Raw genomic sequence first — 10,074 nt, 5'->3', positions numbered from 1 at the left:
CCAGTGGTAGAGCACTAGCCTTGAGCTGAAGAGCTGAGGGACAGTGTCAAGCCCCAGGACTAACAACAAAAATCATCTATAGTCCCACCCTGTGATTGAAAGATTCCCTCAATTGTGAATTTGCTTATGCATTAAAACTTATTTTGTAACTCTCCAGAGAATACTCTTAGTGCTCTTGAAGTCATTTGTGAACATACGTGGCAGGGCGGAAGCAGGAACCACTTGAGCCAGCACAAGCCAGCTCCCAGCCGAGAAGGAACAAAGCCAGGCTCTGCCTTTTGCTTCGGCTTTCACACTGTAAACAAGAGTCTTTTTTTTTTTTTTTTCTAACATTTTTGGTGGTCCATTTCACACCACACTGCTCTCCTCTTCATTGCTGCTGTGGCCAGGATTTCTGTTTAAAATCCCCCCCTCCCCAAAGTGCTAAGGTGAAGATGGCGATGTATCTTAAAGAGAAAATATGTACACTGGGGCTGTTTTATTCAGGCATGATTTATATGGCTGTTGTTAATGATTGATGATACGTGAGGCATCTTTAAACAGAAACACACAGAGAATGAATTTACGTACTAATCAGTTGACAAGAATATCACAACTGGAAGCCTGCAAAAACCTGACACTGTATTTTTCCCTAAAAATCAAATTCAGTTTTCCCTAAGGCAATATTCATGGGAAGTTTATGGAACATAACTGTAGTGACTAATGAGGAGAAAGAAAAGAAAAAACTTCAAGTAACAACAAAAGTAATAACATAGCCATGGCAGGTGCTAATGATAATAAAAGAATCAAGCAGGACAGTTGGACTCAAGTCAAACCAAAGCATATCTTCATTTTATATCTGATGACTTTCTGTTAGCCTATAAGATTATTTCATCATGGAAACAATTGAGTCCAGTGTGTCAACCAAGCCTCAGTTCCTTTAATGAGGTGGAGGGAAAAAGTCAATGTCACCCCACAATTTTCAAATTCTTCTTTGGCTATTTCATTTATTCGTTGAAACATATTTGTGTCCTTCAATTAGGGAAGAACTTTTCCCAAGTAGAAAAAAATGAAAAATTAAGTGAGGTTTTAGATAGCATTTCTTTGGGGGCTTTGCATTGATGGAAAATACAACCTTTGGGGGGGAAAAACCCATGTATAAAAAGACACATGCAACCTTTGTTTAAGTCTTAAAGACTGCTTATCCAAACTGTAGAAATTGAGAAGAGACATAGGAAGCTGAGTAGCTAAGATTACAGGCACAAGCCACTGGCACCCAACACATCTACCATCTAGCAAAAAGGTTAAGAATAGTTATCCTTTCCAGTTGCCACTGCAAAGTACTTGACATATAAATGCCAGAAAAGGTTCTTTTTCTGTTACTGGTAGTGCAATGTGAACACTTGGAAGGTTTATGCAGTGGGAATGCCAAGAATGGAAAGTCCGGGCTAGGGAATAGGCCCTGGCTTTCACATCTGTATGCAAATCCCTGCTTTCGCTAAATCTTGGACCACTAACACCGAAATAGTGAAGATCATGTTTTGCAGACAGCCTTTTCTTTTTCTCCTCTCCATCTGTGGCGTATCTCAGCCACCACTGACCAGGACAGCACGGGAGGCAGAGGTGGGGTTGGGGGGGAACACGCCCCTACTTTCCACAAACAAGCTTGATGTCACCAGCTTTGCACTCCTCTGCTCATCACAAGACTTGGACTTGTTCCTTCATTTTCTTTGTAGATTAAGCTTATAATCATCTTCATGCTACATTTTTGTTAATCTGGCAGGAAATCAAAAGGCAATGTATTTTGTGTTGCCAGTAAAAAGCAATTGTCACACGCTAGGTAGCCATGAAAACCAAGTCCAAATACTGTCCAATCACTGTAATGAAAAGGCATAAAGAAGGTTCTTGTTAACTGCCCGTGTCTGCCTCTATTTTAGCAATAATTTATTCAGCAGTAACCTCATAGCAGAGCTGAAGGAACTGAGGGTGGGGAGAGAATCTACTTTGACCCAAGTCATCGCTCTTTCTAATTAAAAGAATCTTGTAAGTCTAGACATTGATTACTTAAGTTCCTCTAAAAGGCAAAATGTAATTTAGACAATAAAAGAAATTAAGCTTTCCAAATATGTAAGAGTAATTCTTAGGAGACTTGGGGAAACAAAAAACTTCCTGAGAACTATCGATCTGAAGTAGAACATCGATTCTGAAGTAGAATAGAGCTGGGTTTTAGGCAATTCTGAGAGTTATAGAAATAATGTCACGTGGGGATTAAACTGTGTGATCATGGATGACCGTCTCAATATATTTTATTCAGTTGGCTTTGGCTGTCTGCATCCACAGTTTTTAAAAGGGGCAAACACCACCATGGGGTGATCAGTCAAATTGTTCCTGGTTTACTCGACAGAAGAAATATTGGATTTTTAAGTAGTTGAATCTATTGATTGGTTCTTTTGTGATTTCTTCTGTGGCTTTTATGCTCAGAAAGTCCTTCTTCATCCGATGATTGGTTCAATTGTCTCTTGCATTTTCTTCTAGACTTTTCAGCGTTTCTTTCTGAACAGGTGACTCTTTAACTCCTCAATTTCTAGAACTTACTTTTTAAGTACTATAGTAAAGATTAATTTTATTTTGCACTGACCAGCAATTATTCTTTATATTTTGCTTGTTTGTTTGTATACTGGTACTAAGTCTTGAACTCAGGGCCTGGGTGGCTTTTTTTCCTCAAGGCTAGTACTCTACCATTTAAGGTACAGCTCCACTTTGGGCTTTTGGTTAGTTAATTGGAGATAAGAATCTCATGGAGGGGCTGGGAAGGTGGCTCAGTGGTAGAGCACTTGCCTTGCATGCCTGAGGCCCTGGGTTTGATTCCTCAACACCACATAAACAAAAAGAAAAAAGCTGGAAGTGGCGCTGTGGCTCAAGTGGTAGAGTGCTAGCCTTGAGCTGAAGAGCTGAGGGACAGTGCCCAGGCCCAGAGTTTAGGCCCTATGACTGGACCCCCCCCACCAAAAAAAAAAAAAAAGAAAAGAAAAAGAATTTCATGGACTTTCCTACATAGGCTGGCCTTGAACTGAGACACTCAGATCTTAGCCTCCTGAGTAGCTAGGATTAGAGGTGTGAGTCACCGGGGCCTGGCTTCATCCTTTAGTATGTGTGTATTCACACACACATGTGTGCACATGTAGAGTATGACCTCACCTTATCAGTTTGTGTTTTCTTCCATGGAACAAGCCAGGAACCAGCTGTTATAGGTACCTTCGCACATGGACATAATCAGCTCTCTGAAGGTTCCACCAATGGAATAGTTCCATGTGATGTTCTACCTAGAAACTAGTGATGACAGTGGAATTCAACTCATCCATCAGAAAGAATGATATTGTACCATTCAAAAGGAAATGGAAAGACTTGGAAAAATTATATTAAGCCAAGTAAGCCCAGACCCAAAGCAACGTAAATTGCATGGTTTCCCTCATTTGTGGTAAGTAGAATGTGCCTATAAATCCACAAGTAAACACACTGGATGGTAAAAGATTAAAAAAAAAATACACCGGGACATGATAAATTATACAGATTTCCAAACATTCACACAGAGTGAGCTGGGTTTTAGGCAATTCTGAGAGTTATAGAATTAAGTCATGTGAGGACTGTGTGATTGAGGGTGGCCCTCTAAATATATTTTATTCACTTGGCTCTGGCTGTCTGCAGCTACAGACAAAGGAAGATACAAAGGAAGATATTCTTAGGAGAGGATCACAAAGGTGCAATACATATATGCATCTGATCATGTAAAATAATATTTATCAAAATGAACTCCAGGAAATGGAAAAAGGGGGTTTTCCTGTTTTTCTTTCCCTTTTGTTTATTTAGTGGGACAAAGAGTGAACAAATGCGGCACTTGATACTCACTAGACACTGTCGAAAATGAACTATGTAAGTTGTGGATGGTGATGGGAGGAGAAAACCGAGAGAAAGCAAGGGAAAGGTGGACATTGTCCAAAAAGAAATGCACTCTTTATCGGACTTCTGTAAGTGTAACCTGTATATCACGTTTACGATAACAATTTTAAAAAAGAAGAGAAGAAGAAGACAAAGAAGACGAAGAGGACAAAGAAGACGAAGAAAACGAAGAGGAGGAGGAGGAGGAGGAGAAGAAAACCAAAAGGTACTAGTGAAGAGCAGGAGTGAAGCCTCAGTGGTTCTGTCCCGGGAGGCTGCTGGCTCAGGTCTTTGGCTTTCGGAGGCAGGGGTGGCTGAGATTCTGTGGCACCACCCCAGGTTTATAGCAGCAAGGTCTTGGCTGGGATGTGGAGGTGGCCATAGAGACTCTACCAGAGCAGGCTGTGCTGTAGTATGGACTTTGTCCTTGGGTTCATTGTCCTGAGACATGATGCTTATCCTTCCTAGAGAGTTCAGGACTACCATATCCTTTAGTAATTGAATCATTTCCTCTTCTACTTACACAGACTGAAGAGCTTTCTGTTGCTTGCTACTAAGAACACAGAGAAGGGATGGGAAGGGGAAACAAAGGAGGAGGCAACAATACTTGATAAGAAATGTACTCATTACCTTGCCCATGTAATTGTAACCCCTCTGTACAGTATTTTCACAATAAAAAAAAAAAAAGAACACAGAGAAGTCCTTTGTGAGGTTAAGAAAAAGTGTTTGGGGGTGGGGTTTTTTGCCTTCCAAATAGCTAATCAATTACTCCCATCTAAACTGTTGAGTAATAATAATGTCTTCCCCTAATACACAATCAGCTAACTTGAAATGCCATCAAATTTCTCTAAGCACTCCGAGGATGGTTTTGGTGTTCTCAATTATGCTTGATTAACCAAGTCAGTTAAACTGTCCAGGAAAGGAAGGAGAGCAGACAACCACAAACCTTGTTTTGAGCTGTGCCACTGAATCTCTGTTTCTGATTCTACCCGCAGATAATTGTGTTCTTGCCTTGACTGCTATTCATATCATTTTAGGTAATATGATTTTTACATTCTGAGTCACCTCTTGAATTTTCCCTTAAACAAAGCCAACTGAGGAGATCTCTAACCCTCTCTGCACCTAAGCCAAGCAAGCAGCCCACTGGCAATTAGAGAAGTCTGCTATTTAGCAGAGTAAGGTAAGGAAATAAAAACCTAGATGACGAAAAAAATTCTTCCATTCCTTTGTATAGAACACATGGTGTAGACAAAAGTTCCCTCTGCCCCTCCTTCCCTCTCTCCCTTCCTTCTTCCCTCCTGCCTTATAAAGAAATATGGAGGGGGGAGGGGGGGGAAGAATTGGGTGGGGGGGAGGGGGGAGGCTGGGAAGGGAGGTGAAGGGTAAACAAAGGAGGAGGCTGCAATGCTTGGTAAGAAATGTATGCATTATCCTGCCCATGTAATTGTAACCCCTCTGTACAGTATGTTCTCAAATAAAATAAAATAAAATTAAAAAAAAAAAGAAATATGGAAAATAAGAAATGGCAACATTCAACTCAAAACCCTATGATAAACTTGGACAATGGTTATGGTTGATATGGGGGTGAGGGGTTGTTCCCTGCTGCCTCACTCTCTTCTTTAACTGGGTGCTCCTATATGACCTTCACCTACAAGTCTCCAGCTCCAGACATAAGCAGTGTTCAATTTGATATCATAAGAGCTAGATTCAGGCCAGATGCTGGTGGTTTGTGCCTGTAATCTTAGCTACTCAGGAGGCTTAGATCTGAGGACTGTGGTTCAAAGCAGACAAATCTGAGAGATCCAATTAACCAGCCAAAAAAAAAAACAGAAGTGGAGGCATGGCTCAAGTGGTAGAGCACTGACCTGAGTGAAAAAGCCAAGCAAAAGTATGCCTGAGTTCAGTCACCAGTACTGGCAAAAAAGAATCAAATCTGGGTCCGAGTTCCACCATTCACCTGTGGCAGACTCTGTATATGGACCAATAGCCATAGCAGAGTCTTGAGTAGTGGATGGCTTTCCCAGGGCTACCAGAACAAATCGCTACAAATGAAACAGAAGACATATCTTCTCTGATGGTCCTGAAAGCCAAATAAGCTGACATCAGAATCTTGAGAGGGTTGGTTTCTTCTGCCGGTTTCTAGAGGGAATTTGTTCTGTGTGTCTCACTAGCTGCCGTGGTGGCAGGCAGTTCTGGGTATTCCTTAGCTTCAGGATACATCACTGCACTATCAGAGTCATCCTCCCGTCCTCTTCCTCCCTGTGTCTCTGCATCCCTGCCAGTTCTTGAAAGTGCATCAGTCTTTGAACGTACGCCCTTTTGCTAAACACAGAATGATCTCATCTCAAGACCCTTATACCTGCAGAAGGCCTGTTTCTAAATGAGGTTACATTCTGAGGTCTTTGTGGACATGAATTTTGGAGAGCACGATTCATTCCATTGCAAGGGTCAGAGACAGATTAAAGGCCAAAGTGTGGCGGAGGTCAGTGCCTGATTGCTGCATCCTGACCTGGATTCCTGAGAGCGCAAAGGAGCTGTGCATCGGGGCCAGAAGAGGAAGGTGAGAAGGGGAAACTGGCATGGCCAATGAAACCAATAGGAAGGGCAGGGTTCCTTGGAGAAATATACACTAACTGAAGGACCAAGTGAAGTTGCGCAGAGGAAGCCATTTTTCCCCTAGCTCTCTGCTCTTCCCTCCTGCTTCCGTGAGAATTAGTTCTGCTCCACAGATGCTAAATCACTTGTTCCTCAGCATCCCTCATTGAGCTGATAGATGGTCAACTCCCACGCAACAGGATAGATGTCTTTTGGACCTGGGAAAGCTCTCACTCTCCAGCCCAGTATGTAAACCCTATCTCTGCTTACTCTTTTCCCAGGCCCCTTCAACTTCAATCTTACTTTTCACTGGGATTCGCTGCCTGGAGCTGACGCTGCCTCCCATCTGCTGGTCAGACCTCTATGCCCACAGTTTATTCCACCTCTGCTTGGAGGACTTCGGCTTTCACCATACATATGTTCTCTTCCGGTTCATCTTGAAAGGACTACTTCCTCTACTCTTTCCCATCTTTGTGCCTCCGGTGAATGTGAGTCTCTACCTCTCAGGCAGCGTGTGACCCGGGCATCTGATCAGTCATATTTCACTGCCAACTGTGTGTGAAGGGACAGGCATTTCACCAGTCAGAACCAATGACATACAACTAGGCTGCTGCTAGAACTTTCCAGGGAGAAACTTCTGGACATGGGCATTTTCAGACATGTGACCTGCAACTACAAGCAGCTGTCTTGCTACCAAGATGAGAAAGATCAAACTAACAAACACGTAGAAGACTAGAGATCAAGGACAGAAATAATGGCTTCTAGAGACAATCTGTGGAATCTCTGGATTAAGTCATATTCAAAGTAAAAATATCTTCAGACTTTGTGTATGCGTGTGCTTGTGTGTGTGTGTGTGTGTGTGTGTGTTGTCCTGAGGCTTGAACTCAAGGTCTGGGTGCTATCTTTTAGTGGTTTTTTTCTCTGCTACTTAAAACTCTACTTCCCACGTTTTGGTGGCTAATTGGAGAGAGAGTGTCATGGACTTTCCTGACCAAGCTGGCTTCCAATCACGATCCTCAGATCTCAGCCTCCTGAGTTGCTAGGATTTCAGGGGTGAGCCACTACCACCTGGCTTCTCAGACTTTGAAGGCAGTGAATTCCCTTTTGTTATGAAGGTAATTTGAGTGTTCCTTCTTTCTCATGAATACCTACTCAAAGGTTAGTGTTTCCTACACATCCCACAGTCAGAACCAAGAGAAGATGCCCAGAGTTCCTTTGTGGTTGTGCCTTTCACTTGTGCCAATATCACTGAGGACTCTCTTAATGTAGTGGACACATTGTTTTGAACTACTAAGTCCTTTTGCCCTAATTTTTAATTCAAATGGGGTCCTTCTCTCTGAACCATGACTGTAATGACATGGACACCTGACCCAGATTTTGGTGATCAGTTCTTTCATTCTGAGAATTATTCTTATAAAAAAAAAGATGCAAGAATAAGGTTCGGAGAAGAAATAGTGACTTTAATCCAGTGGCCACAGTAGCAGGGGGTGGCTTAGGCAGAATGTTTCTGAGATGTGATCTTGGCTCTGTTTCTGCTAACCTGGGCTCCTGCCATTGTTTTCCAACTGGTTCTCTAAATATTTCATCATTTCTGCTGGACACATAACATCATTTTAATGACTCCATTTTCTGCTCAAGCTTTGTTTCCAAAAATCCTGATGAGAGACTTGAAGATATACAGCAATTCAATAAAGCCCATGATTACCACGGCCCATGGGAAGCTACATTTCTTATGGAAGATGGAGGGGGCTCAGGAAAAGCAATCAAGAGTGGTGATGCTTCTTGATTAGTTTTTTTTTCCTTTTCATTAAATGTGTCTTGAAGCTGAAACTAGAAACACATACAGTTCACTCAGGAGATCTGCACATCAGGATAGCTAGCGAGGCCATAAAAGAGGCCTTCTTAACCAGCTCCCTAGCTGCTACCTAGCACTTTGTTTACTCCTCTGGAGAGCAGGTATAGAGATATAGCCATGTGAACTTTGTGAAGTTCTGCAAGATCCAAGTCTCTGGCGAGGCTGTCTATTTGATGGGGCAGGTGTCATGTGCACTGTGTTCACAGTGTTTACAATGTGTAGGCCCTCCTAAATGCATGAATAAAATGATATTTGTAAATTGATTAATGCTGTAGACTGTATTTCCAATTCATGTATCCCCACCGTGACCATCTAGCTAGGCATTGTCACAGTGGGTTTTCAACATGAACCACCTTGATTTTGGAATGAACCATTTTGATTTGGAGGTGAACCATCCAGAAGTGTTGAAACTAAGTGAAGGGAAATGCCCAGCAAATTGTTAAAGGAAAAAGAGGATGATAGCATAAACTAAAAACGCACAGAGGAGGAGCTGACACCACACTCACCAACCTTCACACGAGAAATTTCACTTAAAATGAGGCCAGGTGCTGGTGGCTCATGTCTGTCATCCTTGCCACCCAGTAGGCTGTGATCTAGAGGATTGTAGTTCAAAGCTAGCCAGAGAGAAAAAATAGGGAATATTCCATCTCCAATTAACCAGCAAAAAGCTGGACTCGTGTTTGGCTCAAGTGGTAGAACACCAACCATAAGTAAAAAAAAAAAGAAAGAAAAGAAAAAAAGTACACCAATAAAAAACTGACATGAAGCCTTTCCTAGCAGACTCTGTTGAATGCTCTTTTTGGGTGACACATTATAAAAATCACCAGACTAACAAATACTGCCTTTTAGAGTTTATATTTTCCCAACTGTTAGTGCATAGTACGTGCCTTTGAGAACTAATTTGGACATATACAGGGAGGTCATGGGGTGAAGAGAGCATAAACATTACGTTTTGGGGTGGTAAAGATATGATGGTTGGAAAATGCAAGAAGTCCAGGCACACATTACCACTAGTGCTTAAAGCCAGTTATTTAAAAGGACGATAATCGAAAGGGAAGAGGTAATATCTTGCAATGAGACAAATAGAGTTTAAGACCATGATTCTACCATATCCCTCACCAGGAAAGTTACTTAATATTTCTAAATCTTGTCTATTTAGTTATTTTTTTTGTACCAGTCTTGGGGCTTGAACTTAGAGGCTAGGTACTGTCCCTGAGCTTTCCCGCTGAAGGGTAGCACTCTGCCACTTGATCCACAGCTCTACTTCTGGCTGTTTTGGTGCATAGTTGGAGACAAGAATCTCAGGGACTTTTCTGCCCAGGCTGGCTTTGAACCATGATCCTCAGATCTCAGCCTCCTGAGTAGCTAGGATTACAGGTGTGAGCCACAGGCACCTGGATTTTATTTATTTTTAAATGGAAATTAGAGAAATGTATTGACAGCAGGAATATACAATAGAGGTGTTCAGACTTGAAGTTACCTGGGAAAGCAGCACTTGTAACAAGTCAAAAGATTCTATTCAATATTCAGCATGTCTTAGGTCCTTTAATCATTACACTATTAGAAGACTGATACTATTATTAGTCATATTTGTTGGATGACAAAAAAATTGTGGGTTATATTTAAATTTGACCAAAGTTACCAGCTAGAAATGATGCAATTGGGATTTTAACTCGGACAATCTGGTTCTAGAGCATATGTTTTTAATT

The sequence above is a fragment of the Dipodomys spectabilis genome, unplaced genomic scaffold (genome assembly GCF_019054845.1).
Source record: "Dipodomys spectabilis isolate Male_0828 unplaced genomic scaffold, ASM1905484v1 ptg000021l, whole genome shotgun sequence".
Lineage (NCBI taxonomy): Eukaryota > Metazoa > Chordata > Mammalia > Rodentia > Heteromyidae > Dipodomys > Dipodomys spectabilis.
This window is presented reverse-complemented; position numbering follows the sequence as displayed.